Source organism: Pan troglodytes, chromosome 2, assembly GCF_028858775.2.
Source record: "Pan troglodytes isolate AG18354 chromosome 2, NHGRI_mPanTro3-v2.0_pri, whole genome shotgun sequence".
Classification (NCBI taxonomy): Eukaryota; Metazoa; Chordata; class Mammalia; order Primates; family Hominidae; genus Pan; species Pan troglodytes.
Window position 1 is genome coordinate 86673237 of NC_086015.1, and position 18560 is coordinate 86691796.

At 35.4% G+C, this 18560-nt stretch overlaps 1 long non-coding RNA gene across 2 annotated transcripts in view; it reads left to right on the forward strand.

Annotated features, from left to right (window-relative positions):
• Positions 1–18560, forward strand: part of LOC129143513 (uncharacterized) — a 469878-nt gene that overhangs the window by 405528 nt on the left and 45790 nt on the right. The window contains exon 4 of one of the 2 annotated variants that reach the window (XR_008547024.2): positions 16501–16682. This is a non-coding gene — a long non-coding RNA (uncharacterized LOC129143513). Of the gene's footprint in view, positions 1–16500; positions 16685–18560 lie in introns of those variants that run through there. The other variant, XR_008547023.1, reaches the window with a different exon arrangement.

The window sequence follows — 18560 nt, forward strand, 5'->3', positions numbered from 1 at the left end:
CAGATAAGATTTCTGTTTTATTTGTATATTTTACTATTCAATTAACAATATGTCTGGGATAAAATGTATAAGCTGTGTTTGGACAATTTGCAGTGTTTTGCCAATTTGCATAGATACTAACCATTTCATTTAAATATTCAAATAAATGCAACCAATACAGGAGCACCCAGATTCATAAAGCAAGTCCTTAGAGACCTACAAAGAGACTTCGACTCCCACACAATAATAATGGGAGACTTTAACAGCCCACTGTCAACATTAGACAGATCAAAGAGACAGAAAGTTAACAAGGATACCCAGGAATTGAACTTAGCTCTGCACTAAGCAGACCTAACAAACATCTACAGAACTCTCCACCCCAAATCAACACAATATACATTCTTTTCAGCACCACACCACACCTATTCCAAAATTGAGCACGTAGTTGGAAGTAAAGCACTCCTCAGCAAATGTAAAAGAACAGAAATTATAACAAACTGTCTCTCAGACCACAATGCAATCAAACTAGAACTCAGGATTAAGAAACTCACTCAAAACCGCTCAACTACATGGAAACTGAACAACCTGCTCCTGAATGACTACTGGGTACATAACAAAATGAAGGCAGAAATAAAGATGTTCTTTGAAACCAATGAGAACAAAGACATAACATACCAGAATCTCTGGGACACATTCAAAGCAGTGTGTAGAGGGAAATTTATAGCACCAAGTGCCCACAAGAGAAAGCAGGAAAGATCTAAAATTGACACCCTAACATCACAATTAAAAGAACTAGAAAAGCAAGAGCAAACACATTCAAAAGCTAGCAGAAGGCAAGAAATAACTAAGATCAGAGCAGAACCAAAGGAAATAGAGACACAAAAAACCCTTCAAAAAATTAATGAATCCAGGAGCTGGTTTTTTGAAAAGATCAACAAAATTGATAGACCGCTAGCAAGACTAATAAAGAAGAAAAGAGAGAAGAATCAAATAGACACAATAAAAAATGATAAAGGGGATATCACCACCGATCCCAGAGAAATACAAACTACCATCAGAGAATACTATGAACACCTCTACACAAATAAACTAGAAAATCTAGAAGAAATGGACAAATCTCTCAACACATACATCCTCCCAAGACTAAACCAGGAAGAAGTTGAATCTCTGAATAGACCAATAACAGGCTCTGAAATTGAGGCAATAATCGATAGCTTACTAACCAAAAAAAGTCCAGGACCAGATGGCTTCACAGCCAAATTCTACCAGAGGTACAAGGAGGAGCTGGTACCATTCCTTCTGAAACTGTTCCAATCAGTAGAAAAACAGGGAATCGTCCCTAACTCATTTTATGAGGCCAGCATCATCCTGATACCAAAGCCAGGCAGAGACACAACCAAAAAAGAGAATTTTAGACCAATATCCCTGATGAACATTGATGCAAAAATCCTCAATAAAATACTGGCAAACCAAATCCAGCAGCACATCAAACAGCTTATCCACCATGATCAAGTGGGCTTCATCCCTGGGATGCAAGGCTGGTTCAATGTATGCAAATCAATAAGTGTAATCCAGCTTATAAACAGAACCAAAGACAAAAACCACATGATTATCTCAATAGATGCAGAAAAGGCCTTTGACAAAATTCAACAACTCTTCATGCCAAAAGCCTCAATAAATTAGGTATTGATGGGACGTATCTCAAAATAATAAGAGCTATCTATGACAAACCCAGAGCCAATATCATACTGAATGGGCAAAAACTGGAAGCATTCCCTTTGAAAACAGGCACAAGACAGGGATGCCCTCTCTCACCACTCCTATTCAAAATAGTGTTGGAAGTTCTGGCCAGGGCAATCAGGCAGGAGAAACAAATAAAGGGTATTCAATTAGGAAAAGAGGAAGTCAAATTGTCCCTGTTTGCAGATTACATGATTGTATGTCTAGAAAACCCCATAGTCTCAGCTCAGCCCAAAATCTCCTTAAGCTGATAGGCAACTTCAGCAAAGTCTCAGGATACAAAATAAATGTGCAAAAATCACAAGCATTCTTATACACCTATAACAGACAAACAGAGAGCCAAATCATGAGTGAACTCCCATTCACAATTGCTTCAAAGAGAATAAAATACCTAGGAATCCAACTTACGAGGGATGTGAAGGACCTCTTCAAGGAGAACTACAAACCACTGCTCAATGAAATAAAAGAGGATACAAAGAATTGGAAGAACATTCCATGCTCATGGGTAGGAAGAATCAATATCGTGAAAACGGCCATACTTCCCCAGGTAATTTATAGATTCAGTGCCATCCCCATCAAGCTACCAATGACATTCTTCACAGAATTGGAAAAAACTACTTTAAAGTTCATATGGAACCAAAAAAGAGCCTGCATCGCCAAGTCAATCCTAAGCCAAAAGAACAAAGCTAGAGGCATCACACTACCTGACTTCAAACTATACTACAATGCTACAGTAACAAAAACAGTATGGTACTGGTACCAAAACAGAGATGTAGATCAATGGAACAGAACAGAGCCCTCAGAAATAATGCCGCATATCTACAACTATCTGATATTTGACAAACCTGACAAAAACAAGCAATGGGGAAAGGATTCCCTATTTAATAAATGGTGCTGGGAAAACTGGCTAGCCATATGTAGAAAGCTGAAACTGGATTCCTTCCTTACACTTTATACAAAAATTAATTCAAGATGGATTAAAGACTTAAATATTAGACCTAAAACCATAAAAACCCTAGAAGAAAACCTAGGCAATACCATTCGGGACATAGGCATGGGCAAGGACTTCATGTCTAAAACACCAAAAGCAATGACAACAAAAGCCAAAATTGACAAATGGGATCTAATTAAACTAAAGAGCTTCTGCACAGCAAAAGAAACTACCATCAGAGTGAACAGGCAACCTACAGAATGGGAGAACATTTTTGCAACCTACTCATCTGACAAAGGGCTAATATCCAGAATCTACAATGAACTCAAACAAATTTACAAGAAAAAAACAAACAACCCCATCAAAAAGTGGGTGAAGGCTATGAACAGACACTTCTCAAAAGAAGACATTTATGCAGCCAACAGACACATGAAAAAATGCTCATCATCACTGGCCATCAGAGAAATGCAAATCAAAGCCAAAATGAGATACCATCTTACACCAGTTAGAATGGCAATCATTAAAAAGTCAGGAAACAACAGGCGCTGGAGAGGATGTGGAGAAATAGGAACACTTTTACACTGTTGGTGGGACTGTAAACTAGTTCACCCATTGTGGAAGTCAGTGTGGCAATTCCTCAGGGATCTATAACTAGAAATACTGTTTGACCCAGCCATCCCATTACTGGGTATAAACCCAAAGGACTATAAATCATGCTGCTATAAAGACACATGCACACGTATGTTTATTGCGGCACTATTCACAATAGCAAAGACTTGGTACCAACCTAAATGTCCAACAAAGATAGACTGGATTAAGAAAATGTGGCACATATACACCATGGAATACTATGCAGCCATAAAAAATGATGAGTTCATGTCCTTTGTAGGGACATGGATGAAACTGGAAACCATCATTCTCAGCAAACCATCGCAAGGAGAAGAAACCAAACACTGCATGTTCTCACTCATAGATGGGGATTGAGCAATGAGAACACATGGACACAGGAAGGGGAACATCACACACCAGGTCCTGTTGTGGGGTAGGGGGAGAGGGGAGGGATAGTATTAGGAGATATACCTAATGCTAAATGACGAGTTAATGGGTGCAGCCCATCAACATGGCACATGTATACATATGTAGCAAACCTGCACGTTGTGCACATGTACCCTAAAACTTAAAGTATAATAATAATAAAATTAAAATAAATAAATAAATATTCAAATAAAAGTGAGGTAGTGACACGGTTTGGCTCTGTGTCCCCACACAAATCTCATCTCGAATTGTAATCCCTAGGTTTTAAGGATGGGACCAAGTGGCAGGTGATTGGATTATGGTGGCAGTTTCCTCCATGCTCTTCTTGTGATAGTGAGTGAGTTCTCATGAGATCTGATGGTTTTTAAGTGTTTGGTAGTTCCACTCTTGCTGTCTCTCTCTCCTGCTGCTTTGTGAAGAAGGTGCCTGCTTCCCCTTTCATCATAATTGTAAGTTTCCTGAGGTCGCCCCAGTCATGCAGAACTGTGAGTCAATTAAATCTTTTTCCTTTATAAATTATCCAGCCTCATGGAAGTTCTTTATAGCAGTGTGAAAAAGAACTGATACAGGTAGGTAATATGCCATGTGTAGTGTATTCATTAAAGAATTCAACTGGAAAATAATATTTTCTCCTATATAATTACCTGATAAGAAGTTAGGGAACAGACAGGAACTGAATAGCAAAAGACAGTGTAAATATGTTTCTAAATGTAAAATTTGTAGGCCATTCTTATCTTAAAAATATATATTTAAAAATATATTATGTAGAAATTATGTAAGTAGGGCATTGAATGGCAAAATATTAAGTCATATGAATTTTTCTGTTGACAATGCTGGGTAAATATCTTCACCGTACTTATACAGAAAACATATTTCAAACTCACTTGTATTAACTGTTACCAAATAAACAGTTTTGCATTTATTGATTTTTATATATCAGTTATTTATCAATATTCTGTAAAATTTCCTAAGCTATATATTTGTAACTAAAGTGTAAAACCTGTTAGGTTTCTATTGCCTAATGACCCATGTTTACATTATTTTGAACTTAAAAGAAATGTAAGGGAATAACTTACTTGTTAGTTCACCTGGAAATATTCAAATGCCTATACATTATTATCCCAGTTGCTTATTTGCCCAAAAACCTATTCAAAGAAAAATTAATCCCCATCTTAGTACAAAGATAACGGTGACTGCTCTGAGGCTCCTTCGTTTTAGAGAGCAGTGATTTTCAAGACATCAGCCTCTTTATTGAGAATCATAGTAATATAATGAAAGATGTTAAAGACAGAACTATATTCTCATAAGAGAACAATATTTTTTAATTACTTATTTTCCTGGAACAACATAGACTGCTTGTCGTAGCTTCTCAACTTGGCCCTAGACTGAAACTTATACTGTAATTCAGACTTACAAGGTGGAAGGAGCCAGGCATTACAGACGTGACCTGCCATATTTTAAGTGTGGAAAAGCCATATGCACAAAAGACTGTGTTGGAACAATCCTAATTGCCCAAGATCATAAGAAAAGTCATAGGAGTAGACATATTCTGGACTATACCATTAATGCCTCAGAATTATGGAAAGATCTTTTCTATTTAGAGAGGAAAAATATGATTGTTTTGAAAAAGAATAACTCTCTATATACAGCTCATGTTCATCACAAACAGATTCCTACCTTTTTTCTTTTTTTTCTATTTTTTTCTTCTAATTTCTCAAATTCTTTTTCCTTCATGGCATTTTTTCTTCCTATGAAAGTCCTGAGGCAAAAATATCTTTAGCTGTTGCCTAGGGAGGAATCGGCTTATGGAACCTTTTGCTTTGCTGCTTCACTAACCTTCATCCACTATAAGCATCTGGTAAGTCTACATTAATACTTCTTGTGGCTTAAGAGAAGCAGGTGTGTGTCTATTAATCGATTAGGAAAGATCACATCTGGCATTTACTCCTTGTCAAATTATTTTGTAGCTTCTGATCTCCCTAAATGAGAAGTATAGAAAGCAATATTTTGCTCCACAAATAATGTGGGATAGTATCCATTCACTGGACACTGTAATCTTTGCAATTGTAGGAAAAATAGTTCAGAGAATGTAGAATTAAAAAATAATAAAAACAGAATAACATTAAAATGCAAGACCAAGATGGAGGGCTGCTGTACAATTGTTCCCTGAGGGAATTATGCTTAGTGCTCTTAGATCTGGATTATATTTTTTACTGCTGAGTCCCTTTAAATAGCAGCATAGTCCATTCTCATGCTGCTATGAAGAAATACCTGAGACTGGGTAATTTATAAAGGCAAGAGGTTTAATTGACTCACAGTTCAGCATGACTAGGGAGGCCTCAAGAAACTTACAATCATTGTGGAAGGGGAAGCAAACACATCCTTCTTCACATGGCAGCAGCAAGGAGAAGTGCAGATCCAAGCAGGGGAAAAGTCCTTTATAGAACCATCAGATCTTGTGATAGCACACTCACTGTCACTACAATAGCATGGAGGTAACTGCCCCCATGATTCAATTACCTCCCACTGGGTCCATCCCACAACACATGGGGATTATAAGAACTACAATTCAAGATAAGATTTTGGGGGGAACATAGCCCAACTATATCAAATAGCAAATAAGAAATTATGCCTTATGGCATGATTAAAAAAAAATTCTATAAGAACATCAGCAGCCAACAAAGACCCCACAGGTCTTTTTAAAGAAATGGCTTGACTGATCTCAGAGAAAGAAAAAACCACCAAAATGATAATTACATTGTGAGTATATAATCTTGGGAGTCTTGGATACATTTTTTTTCTTAAAAAGGCTAATAAGAAAAGTTGAAAATACAGTTGTATTTACTGAAGCTATCGAGCAACCTCAATCCAACGCCCTCATTTGATACCTGAGCAAACAGTGGCACAGTGTAGGTAAATTGCTAACAGAGATCATATTATGAGCTGTTGGAAGCAAAGTTAAGACTAGATGGCAACCTATGTAATTCACCAACTCTAGTGATGTTAGGTGTTTCAAGGAAGTAATTTTTAATATATTACTATCATTCTAGTTTGCTTTAAAAAGAGACTCCTATGAATATCCTATATGTTATCAGAGTATGTTAGAATTGTCTTATATAATCAGTGGCAAAACAGTAGCCCAAAAGTAAGTCCTAACCCAAGTGACATTTAGGAGCCCTGGCTCTGACTGATTTTATGAGCTATACTGCATAGCAAGAGACATAGAACTGGGGAAAACATGAAAGCAAAGGCAGAATAGAGGAGGGGAAAATGGCTTTATTTTCATTATGTTCTAGCTTTTGCAAATGGAAGCAAAATATCAAAAGCAGTGCCAGAGACTCTCTCTTTAAATAATGCTCAAATGTTTTCAGAACAGAAGACCAAGACCACCTAACGTAATCCATGAATGTGTAAAAACTGAAGCACTGCTGTCTGTGCACAAGAAACGCCATGCAGTATTTTCTGGTCTGTGAATCCCAAGTGGCTTTAGGATACCCACCCAGAAGGGATCTAAGATGGTGTGATAGGTAGTCTTTAAAATAACACTTAAATTGTAATACATGTAATCAACCTTTAAACCCTTCTCCTCTGTTGGGTCGAAATCACATCTACCTTTCCTCTTTTCTCATGCAACTCTCAAGGCTATATTCTGACTGCTCAAAGACGGCAACCATTATTTTGAGCTGATTTCATATCTTATGAGTAGTAGGTACGGGGAACACAAACGATGTGTTGAGACTAGCATGGCTTGGAGGCAGATTGATGGAAAGTATAGGAAAGTGAAATGTAGTTTAAGGATTGAGGGAGTGAATATAATGGTTTCAGGTATATAATAGAATCAAAATAAGTACTTAGCTCTTCTTTGAGTTTATCTAGAAAACTGACAAAGACATTGTTAAAAATATTAATTAGAGACCTGATGTGGTGTCCCATGCTTGTAATCCCAGCACCTTGGGAGGCCAAGGTGGGTGAATCACTTGAGCCCAGGAGTTTGAGATCAGCCTGGGCAAAACACCTTATCTACTAAAAATAAAAAAATTACCTGGGTGTAGTGGTGCAGGCCTGTAATCCCAGCTACTTGAGAGGCTGAGACAGGAGAATAGCTTGAACCCAGGAGGCAGAGGTTGCAGTGAGCTGAGATTACACGACTGCACTCCAGCCTTGGCCTCAGAGTGAGACTAGGTGTCAAAATTTTTTTTGTCTGTATATAAGAGTAGAAACATTAAGTACAAAACTGAGAAGGGTTGAAGGGTCTTTGATATTACCCTACTTTTAAACTAACAAGTAAGCTTGCCACTATTTCTCTCTCTCAACTCCCCACATCCCTACCCCACAGGAATCCTAGACCTCTGGATCAAAGAACCAACCTTTTGTTTACTCACAGAGCAATCTTAGCGGCAATAGATCCCCATACTCCAATTCCCTGTGGGACAAGACAGTAAGAGTCAGAGGTTACCAGGATATGTTGTAGGAATTACACCCCAGGGGAAGAACCACAAAATAAACAGATGCAAAACCTGCATTGGGTACCCCACCTCCTACCCAGAGACGGAGTGAGAGGGAGACATTTTGCTCTGGAATGTAAACACATTATCTCTGAGGATGATAGGGTAGGTGCTCCTACAAACATAAGCAAATAGCAAATGTCTCAGAGTAATGCACAATCTCTAACTTCCAAATCCTGCTTTCCATTTAATCACTCATTCCTGATCATGCAGAAACATCAAAATATTCATGGAGAGTAGGATTGTTTCCAAACAATGAGAATTTGCTTGGCAGTAGAATGTGAAAGGGGTTGGTTCACACGCCAGTGAAACCAAAACAAAACAGTTAATAAGCTCTTAGAGGATAGGAATGATTTCTATGTTTTCTTTATTATCATTGTTATAACGTAGCATTGTTTTAGATGTTGACAATATTGAAATATAGAATACTACACATCAGAGAGGCCACCTTCTATCTTTCATTCAACCCTATTGTAACTTATATTTGGAACAAATATGTCTCATAAAATTCAATCAAAAAGCAATTCTACTTTGTTTTCCAATGTTTCTTTAAAATATATTTACTGTGGGATATTTACCCATTATCCCTGGGTAAAAACTCATGAATTTTGTATGTTTTTTTCCTATTATCTTTAAGCAAAAAACATATTGTTTAATAAAAATGAAAAGAAACTTGAAATTATAAGTGACAATTTCAACTGCCTTCTTAGAATATTCAGTTTCCTATAATGTTTCTAGCTTTGCTTAGAGTTATAGCTATTCCTTCTCCTCTCATGTAGAAAAGGCTATGCGCAGCCCCGTGGTGTCTAGAAAGGAAAACAGTTGCCTGTTTCTTTCTATGCTCCTCACCTTTTCTGAAATTTATATAAACACTTTCCTATTTCTTTAGAGTAGGAGCTAGGAATCAGAAGAAAAGTAAGAAAAATGGCATATTTGTTTACTTTTCCAGATGGTTTCATAGTTGCTGGGTCTGGTAGATATTTAAAACTGAATTTATCCTAAGTGACACTTTTTTGTGTTTGTAGGGGTAAGGGGCATTCTTCATAGCTACATCCCTACTGAGGATTTCTTAATTACATCTACAAAGTGTTCCTCTAAATTAACTGGTAGTTTTACTTCTTCAACGATGCCTAGAACTGTTGATATTGACGTTAGCTTTTGACTGTTGAATAACTACTATGCTTGGTCCTATTATACGGTTCCTAAGATGAACCCATGGCTGGGCATTGTGTGTAGCTTAGCTCCAATTGGTGAACACTCATGAATTGATTGACACATGAAGTCATGGGGTGCAGACCTATCCCCATGTGCTGCCTCTCCAGGACTTATTCCTCAGCATGGAGCTAGCAGCACAACTTCACGTCTTTAGCTTTCTTTGGCAGAAGTAAAACAAAACAACACAAAAGAAAACAAAAAACAAAAAAACAGGCTTCTGTGTGTACTCTCCACTTCCTGGAACTGAATGGGGAAATACTAAACTCTCTAAGTAATCTCCTTAAGGCCTGTCTTTTTTAACAATTGTCATAGATATAGAAGTCTGAATGTCTGAATAATAATTGTGTTTACTCTGAGATATAATAGATTATTGTGAAAACATCAGAAAAAAATAGTGTCTACTCTTTAGGAAATAATGTCACTTGTTAACATCTATGCAAGACAATAATAATTTTCAAATAGTGATACTTGTATATTGCTATTCATGTAAATGGAAACCAGAAAACAAATCTGTAGCAATAAATTAGAACAAAAAAATCTCAGATACTGTAATTCTCTGTAATATAGCTATGGAGCCTTTGGATGTGGGCTGAAATATTCTCCTTTAACTGGCTTTATCAAGTGGAAAAACTGTAAAGTTTTGTTTTGTTTTTTTTTTAATAATTCAGACCACTGCAAAGGCCAAGAGCTTTTTAAACGCAGAGGCCATAATATGAACAGTGAAAAAAATAAAGCTTTTGAGGTGCTGAGGACTTTTTTTCAAAGAGAGAAAGGTGGTAATATTTCCCATGTGTTTCAAGATAGACACTGAGCACTGTTAATGAGTGTAGATATTCTATAGATACATTTATATGGCCTAACAAAAGAACTTCTGAAAATGCTTAGTTTTTTTTTTTAAATCAATTTCTTCACAATGAAGTGGCACCCTTGCCTAGCAATGATTTGCTAATTATATGCCAAATATATATTAAAATATTCACAATCGGGATAATAATATAAATTAATATATAATTTATTACATACAAATAATAATATATTCCATTTTAATCCTTAAATCTGTGCTGAAAGAGCTGTTTACAATGATGGAGATGTTTCTTCACAGAACAATATAGTAGCCACGAACCACATGTGGCTATTGAACACTTGAAATGTAGCTAGTGTGACTGAGGACTGAATTTTAATTTTATTTAACCTTAATTCATTTAAATTCATATTTAAATAGCCACATGTGATTCTCACCTTCCATATTTTACAGCACTTTTTAAAAACTGGACTTCATATATCATAAATTCGATTACCAAAAGTATATATTGCAGTGCAAATTATTAATCAAATCCTTCTAATAATTTTCAAATCATTTCTTGATTTTTCAAAATTGTTTGAAAGAACATCACTGGGTAAAACCTGCCCTTATCTGATACATAATCTGAGAAAAGGAATTCCAGAACATTTACCCTCTGATTTTCCCAGCACCTGGCACATTGTTGCAGCCAGAGGGCGGCCAGGTGCCCTGCCACCTGTCCTGGATGGTACATACTTTGTGTCAGTACCTTCTGCAATGACTCATCCCAGAGAGACCTGGGCCACTATTGATAATGCCTCTGAAAAAGCTGTATGTTTTTTCACCTGCTCCACTGCCCCCAGTGGATTTGAGCTTCTTTGGAGTAGTGGGGAACATAAAACATGTATTCACTCATGCCCCTGTCACCCTAATGCACTTAACAACCACTGGCAGCATCTCAGCAAGGGCCTATTAACTGCACATTTTGGCCAATACTATGCAAATCAACCAGTATGGAAAAAATTTGAATATATTAACAATTGGCACAATGTCTGTTGATCAAAATCACTGACTGTATAGGCTTGGGAGATAATTTTTTTCTTTAGCATTTAATTAGCACTTTAGATGTTAGCAGAGACTCAGGTTGTAGTTTGAATATATCACTTAGGAAATTCATAAAACATTTTAAGGAGCTGCATATGTTTAATAGTAGGAATGATAAAGAAAGAAAAAAGGCGTGTTTACCCAGTTGAAACAACACCTTTTTGCTTTCTGTCTGTATGATTTCTGTTTGGTTGATTTATTAATACATTTTGATCTTTTCTGATGTAGTTTAACATCTGTTCAATTACCATATTCTTAGCACACATTTCCTTGGCATGTTTTCTGCTCCATCTTCCCTTTGTTCTCTTGGACAAATTGACTGTTGTTGATTTCATTTCGGATGTGCAATAGAAAAGGTTAAGTGGAGATTATACAAGTGAAGTAAGCCATCAGGATAACATTGGAGAAGTTCAAAGGAAAAATAAATGGAGGAAAAGGTGTTCGAAAGAAACACAGAAGAGTAGTGAGATAGTAAGAAGAAAACGTATGCTTTAAAATCTAAAATATTGGTGGCCTTTTGACAAATTTTATAGATTTTTTTCATAAAATTTTGCCAGTCTAATACTAATCTGGTAAATATCATATCATTATTACTTTGGCTTTTCGAAAAAATTAACTGTACTAAAGTTATGATGTCAGAGAGAAAGGATATTTGCCATTTTCTTTTTTGTGCATTTTCTACTAATTACTTAAATCGGCAACATAATCTTTTAATAAGTTAAACTTGATTTTCCCATTTTCTGAATGAAATTTTTTTGTTTTTGACATTGAAAGTTTTCTCAAGGTCTCAAGTATCATTCTTTTCATGATTTCTTCTTTTGAATATTTTCCTCTCTTTATTCTCTTTTTCCCTTTCTGCAGAACCTTTAATATGCAATCAGATAGCAAAGAGAAATGCAGCATCCAGGCTGGAAATCAATTTCTGTATATTCTTTTTTTCCCCCCTCTCATTTTGAGAAATGAAACTATCAAGCTAAACATTGATATAAAACACAGATCTTCTTTGCTAATATCAAACAGAGCTGTCTCAAAATAATAGGGTATAATTGTTAAATAACACAGTAAGAAACACACACACACTTAACCACTCAACTCAATAATGAGAGATCTATGGGTTACATTTGCCATAATTTACCAACTTTACCAAATTTTACTACAGTGTTTGTTTAATTTACTCAGTTTATTCTGAGTCCATATGAATCTGTACAATTCTCAATTCTGTGTCATTTGTTTTTGTTTTTGCTCACTTGGTCACCCAGGCTAGAGTGCAGTGGCGCTATCACAACTTACTAAAGCTTCAAACTTCCAAGCTCAAGTGATTCTACCAACTCAGCCTCCAGAGTAGCTAGGACTCAGCCATGCATCACCATACTCTCCTACATTTTTAAAAATTTTTAATTTTCTGTTGAAATGGGGTCTTGCTATGTTGCCCATGGTGGTCTCAAACATCTGGACTCAAGTGATCCTCCCGCCTTGGCCTTTCAAAGTGTTGGGATTATAGACATGAGCCACCATGCCTGGACGATTGTGTCTTTTGTTAACACAAATTTCCGTGGACCTCAAAATGTAAAGAAGGGCAATTATGAATTTTTTTACAGAAAAAATTTGAGCAAAGACAATTTCATTATCTTGAGATTGAAACTTCCAAAAGTAAAGACGTGATTTTGGTTGCTAGATTTTCTCTTTTAATTGTGTTGTGAAACGCAATGAAATGATTTTACAAATAAAACAACAGCGACAAAGCTGGGAATCAGAAAAATGGCAGATGCAAGACCTAATATTTAACTGTAGCAATGAAAACTATTATTATGACTGGAGAATCCTATTTTTCTCTGTGCTATAAGATAAACATAATATATTTCAATCTTCAGAATGTAAAGCTTGACTCTGAAGTTTTAGAGGCTTTTTACTCTCAGCATTACAGTATTCCTCCAACTTAAACAAAAATCAGAAAAATTTTCCTGACCTGAGAAAATAGAAGTCAACGGAGGGAGTGAAAACATAAATTGTATGTTTCTTAAGATGAAATATTGTTTGCTAGCTGCTTCTATCACCCTTGCTCATGGGAAGGAGAACATTCAGTGTTCTGGATATGGTCATAATATTACCAAGTCTCTCTCTCTCTCTCTCTCTCTTTCTTTCTCTCTCTCTCTTTATCTCTGTCTGTCCCTCTTTCACCCACACTCACAAACACACACTTCTTTTATTTATGAATTAAGAAAATAAATGTTTCCCCCTCCGTAGCTGTTATATTTAAATTTCTGGTGTGATTTCCACGGGACTTTTAGCATATAACATAGAACAAAAAATTGGTAAGGAAATAGTTCCATATGTAGTACCAACCCCAAAATACCTCAGGTAATTATTAGGAAGAAGTGAAGGGAGGTTACAATGGAGCAAGCTATCCTATTTTAACTGCACTGATTACGTTTCACAGTGGTGACCTGGGCCCCTTGTGGATTGTACAAATTAATATGCTTCTAAAATGGAACAGCCTCGCCTTCTAAAAGAGTGGAGTTAGTTTCTATATTGTATGCTGTCACTTCATAACTTAATAATTGAAAATTAATGCTCTCTATGATTATCTATAACTCAGGCAAATCCCCTGAATATTATTGAACCAAAATGTCAGGTAGCAATATGCTTCATTGTATATTTAGTTTACTCATGTTTTAAAAACAACCTGAATTTAAAAATGGCATCAGGAACTTGTGTGTGTGTGTGTGTGTGTGTGTGTGTGTGTGTGTTTGTGTTTACTAAATCTTATTAAAATAAATTATCTACCAAATTCAGGCATCTCCAATATGAATGTTTTCTTTCATTTATTAAAAGCAAGAAAACCATATCTATTTATGCTGATGCTGGAGCTTAGTTTTCTTTTAAGATTATATTTGTATTATTTTCCATAGATATTTTTTCCCAAAGAAAAGTGCTTTAATTTGCATACCTCCTCTTTCAGTCTAGATACAGAATAAGTAAAGTTTCAATACTGATTAATTATATAACTGTTAGTTTTTAGATAAACTTCCCTGGCAACACTTAGGAACTGAAATTGTTAAAACAGAAACTGCTTTCTTAACACAGTACAATATTTACAGTATTTGATGAAGATATTTTCAAATGAGATGTATAATGCTTTATTGGGAAGTCTTAAAATGCATTTTTATCTGGAACTTTTAAATATAATTTGGAAAATGTAAGGCAAAAATCTGAATAGCCACACCTGGAATAAATGTATGAGAGACTTCACCAAAAAGTTGAGTTCTTTATTGTAGATGTAATGAATAAAAATACATTGTATCTTGTGATTTTCTTTAGTTTCTTCAAGGTTCGGTCATGTACTTTAAAGAAAATATATTTGAGTTTTTAATTTGAGGCAGATGTTGTGTAAATGCTAAAATTGTGACATCTAATGACAGAAGAACTAACTTTTAATATTTGCAACAAGAAAGTTTTGGCTTTGAGATTTCATCACTAAATTGGAGAGGTTTAAAGAATCTTGCTAATTCCTAATGTGAATAATTTCACTTTATGTATCTATTACCATCAAATGAACTAAAGAAGTATTTAATCAGTATGATATTTTGTGTTTAGAAATTAAAATTAAGCATTGAGAAATAGTGTATTTGTAAACGATTTATCATAGTAAATTGGCCCCGGTAAACTTGGAAGATTTAATAAGAGGTGTCAAATTTTTAGGATAAACGAATGATGAAGTAAGAGTTTACTGGTTGAATGTACCCATTGACTCATTTATTTAGTCAAAATTTATTATACATCTACTTAATATATGCTATGTACTGGCTTAGGTAATGAGCATACACAAGTGAACAGGACATTATTCCTACATTCAGACCATTCAGACTTTATACATTTGTAGAACAGGCTTATACAAATAAAAATTATAATAGGGTATACTATATTTTGTATTAATGTATGTCTAGGGAGCTATACAAATACGGAGAGATTCTAACTCAGTGAACAATTGCTGTAGACTGGGAAAAATTATCAAGAAATAATAACTTTATGTAGAGTCTTGGGAATTAACAAGAAATAATAGGAGAGACAATTATATGGCAGATTATAAAAAGTCAGAAGAATTTATTGTGATATTTCAAAAAAAATGTAAGCATAGGATGTTTGTAGAATTCTTGCAGAAGATGAATTTGGAGATATTAGCAAGGGACATATTATAGTTTCCACCAAGATCATCATAATTTTTACTGTATTGAGTATAAATGAGCTGAAATTTGTACTTAGAGTTGTTTTTATTGTTTGTTTGTATTTTTTTGAGTGTAGAGTTTTAAGTGTGATTTTGAATCTTCATCTTGAGTATTCATATTCCTAGATGGTCTTGGGTAACCTACTACATTGCTCTAATTTGGGCATTGACCACTTTGACTGCAGTTTGGGGGCTATATTGGAAGACACAAGGCTGAAGAAACTATTTAAAAGTTCCATAAGACAGCAGAACTTTGTAATATTTTTTTCTCTTCTGTATGTACAGCACTATATCAGTGGCTGGCATGTTAGTAGGCATATAATAAATACCTATTAAATAAAAATGTATCACACTGTTGTAGTCTTTAATAAGTTTGTTGTTATTGAAAGAAAACAAAATAACTTATGTAAAAGGTGTTTGGTAAGTAGAATCATCAGGGCAAGTTTATCAAATCATTTTTGGCTAAGTCTGGAGAGGAAACTAGATGAGTAGATGGTGTTCAGGTTGCTGACTTAGGCTGGGTGGGAAGTGGGAAGGTAGTATTACTGATTGAGATAGGCTATTTAGGGAGAGTATCCTTTTGCTTTTTTCTAAGTGTCCTCAGAAGTTAATGAGAAATCATCACTTAGGTATGAATTCCATACATTAATGTGTGTTTTGACTAAAAACGTTACCTTCAGAAAGCTAGGTGCACTCATTCTCTTTCACATAGGTTAGCTGTTACTTCTCTTTTAAAAGAATATTCCCAGCTGAATATACTTCTTCCTGACAGAAGACAAAAGAAAAAAAGAAGGCTTAATCTAGCTACTATTTTTGGCATCTGGCATCTTAACCCTGTATAATATAAACTTTGGGTAAATCCTTTTCTTATTCCTATACTCACTTTAAAAACTAATTTCAATAGCAGATTGTACCATATTTTCTCATTTTTTTCTGATAATATTATTATTGATTCATTTAAATGCATCTTCTTTGTTCTCCTTTTCAGGTTCATTGGTAATTTGCTAAAAGAATGCCAGTGGGAACAGAACAGAAGCATTTTCAAGATTAAATTGGCAATGGTTGTGACTGATTGGATGAAGGAAGTAAGGGGGAGAGATTCATCAGAGAAAGAAGGCTTCTTTAAGCAGCAGAATTGAGGAATGAGTTAGAAAATAAAAGAGCAAACAGGTTTTTGTTGTTTTATTTAATTTTGGTCAACATACTTGTATTGGCTTTCATAGCATAAAGAAAATATTTTACTTTGAACAAGCATAAAACAAAAACACATCTTTCATACAATACAATGCAATCGATAGCTTTTCCCCAATGATTTATGGAAATAGCTCTAAAGGAGAGAGATGATTTTGTTGCCAGGTCTCCTCAGGTATCATCAGTATTTTTAATCTCTCATGACATTGCTCTACACCCTCTTGCTGCTATATTTCTAAATGCCCTGAGGATGTTATTTCTGGCTGTTTCTCTACAATTATAGGACCATATGCTACTCTCCTTGATCATAGAAATTCATGACATGCTCTCTGTTTTACTTCTACCTCAGTTGACATAATATTTTCCAGCAAGTTCATGTGTTGCTTTTAAAATAACTTAATTCAACTCTTGTAGACAAAAAGAAACATTTTCTTTCTGTGGTCATTCAGGATGAGATGGTAACACCAGAGGTCTCAGTAACAACGCTTCAGGGAAATATTTTTAGGATCTGACACATTCAGCAGAGAAAAGGAAGATGAAAAACTGGCCTTTTTCTGAAAATGTGATAAAAGCAACATCACACCGGAAGAAAACTAACAGAGAATGGAGGTAGATCCACCTAAGAGACCTGTAGGTCAACACATATTCAAGTGCAGATCAGAGAATGAGCCTCCCCAGAAGAGGAAGCAGGAGATCTGAAAGAGAAATCTTTTCACAGAAAGGAAGTGCTCTATTTAACAGAGCTTGACTTTAGCATCAGTCAATTCAGGCAGCTCTACACAGAAGAGAGCATCTTGCCCCAGTGTCCACAGAGAGCAGGCACTTCCTGGACCCTTAAGCAAACATGCCAGGAGGTCACTTAAAACAGCGACTCTTCCTTGGTTGTACAAAATGAATGGTACCAAGAAAAAATTTTCTTTCCTTGGAGGAAAATTAGATTCATTACAAGCATTTTTTTTTTAAAGCAACAAATGGAACCCAGTTGTAAAAAAAAAAAAAAGAAAAGGGATATTTCTAGAAACTGAAACGATCACAATGATTTATGTTGAATACAAAACATATTCTAACAGTAGAAGGTCACATTAAACATCCAAGTGATGTTAATGCAAAGAAAATTCAACATTATTTTACAAGGAGGTCCAAATTCTGGAGATAGAATTTTCAAAAAACAAACAGATGCGAGAACTACAGATATGGGAAGAAAATGTAAGATCAGGCAAAAAATCCAGGTGTAAAGAAATTACATAGAGAAAAGCTACTACTAAATCCTGCCATAGTTTTGTAATTAAAAAGTAGTCTCGGGAGGCTGAGGCTGGCAGATCACTTGAGGTCAGGAGTTTGAGACCAGCCTGGCCAACATGGTGAAACCCCATCACCACAAAAAATACAAAAATTAGCCAGTCATGGTGGTGCATGCCTGTAGTCCCAGCTACTTGGGAGGCTGAGGCAGGAGAACCACTGGAACCCGGGAGGCGAAGGTTGCAGTGAGTGGAGATCATGCCACTGCCCTCCAATCTGGGCTACAATGTGACACCCTGTCTCAAAAAAAAAAAAAGTAGTAGTGACACCGAAATATACTACCTTATTGTATACTTACCTATGATCCTCACATTAAAAATGTTATAACCCAAAAGCGATTTAAAAACTAACATATATGCTTTTTTAAAAAATGCATTAAATGGTATTTTATCTGTAAGATAATACACAAAGAGCTATTTGACCCCAAATGTAGCTAAAACTAATTAATTTATATTTTTGTTCTAGTTTATTTTCATTGTATTATAAAGGTAATGTTTTCCACCTGATTCATTTGTTTCTTATTCCAGTGTTTTTATTTTCCAGTTAAAAAGGCTTTTG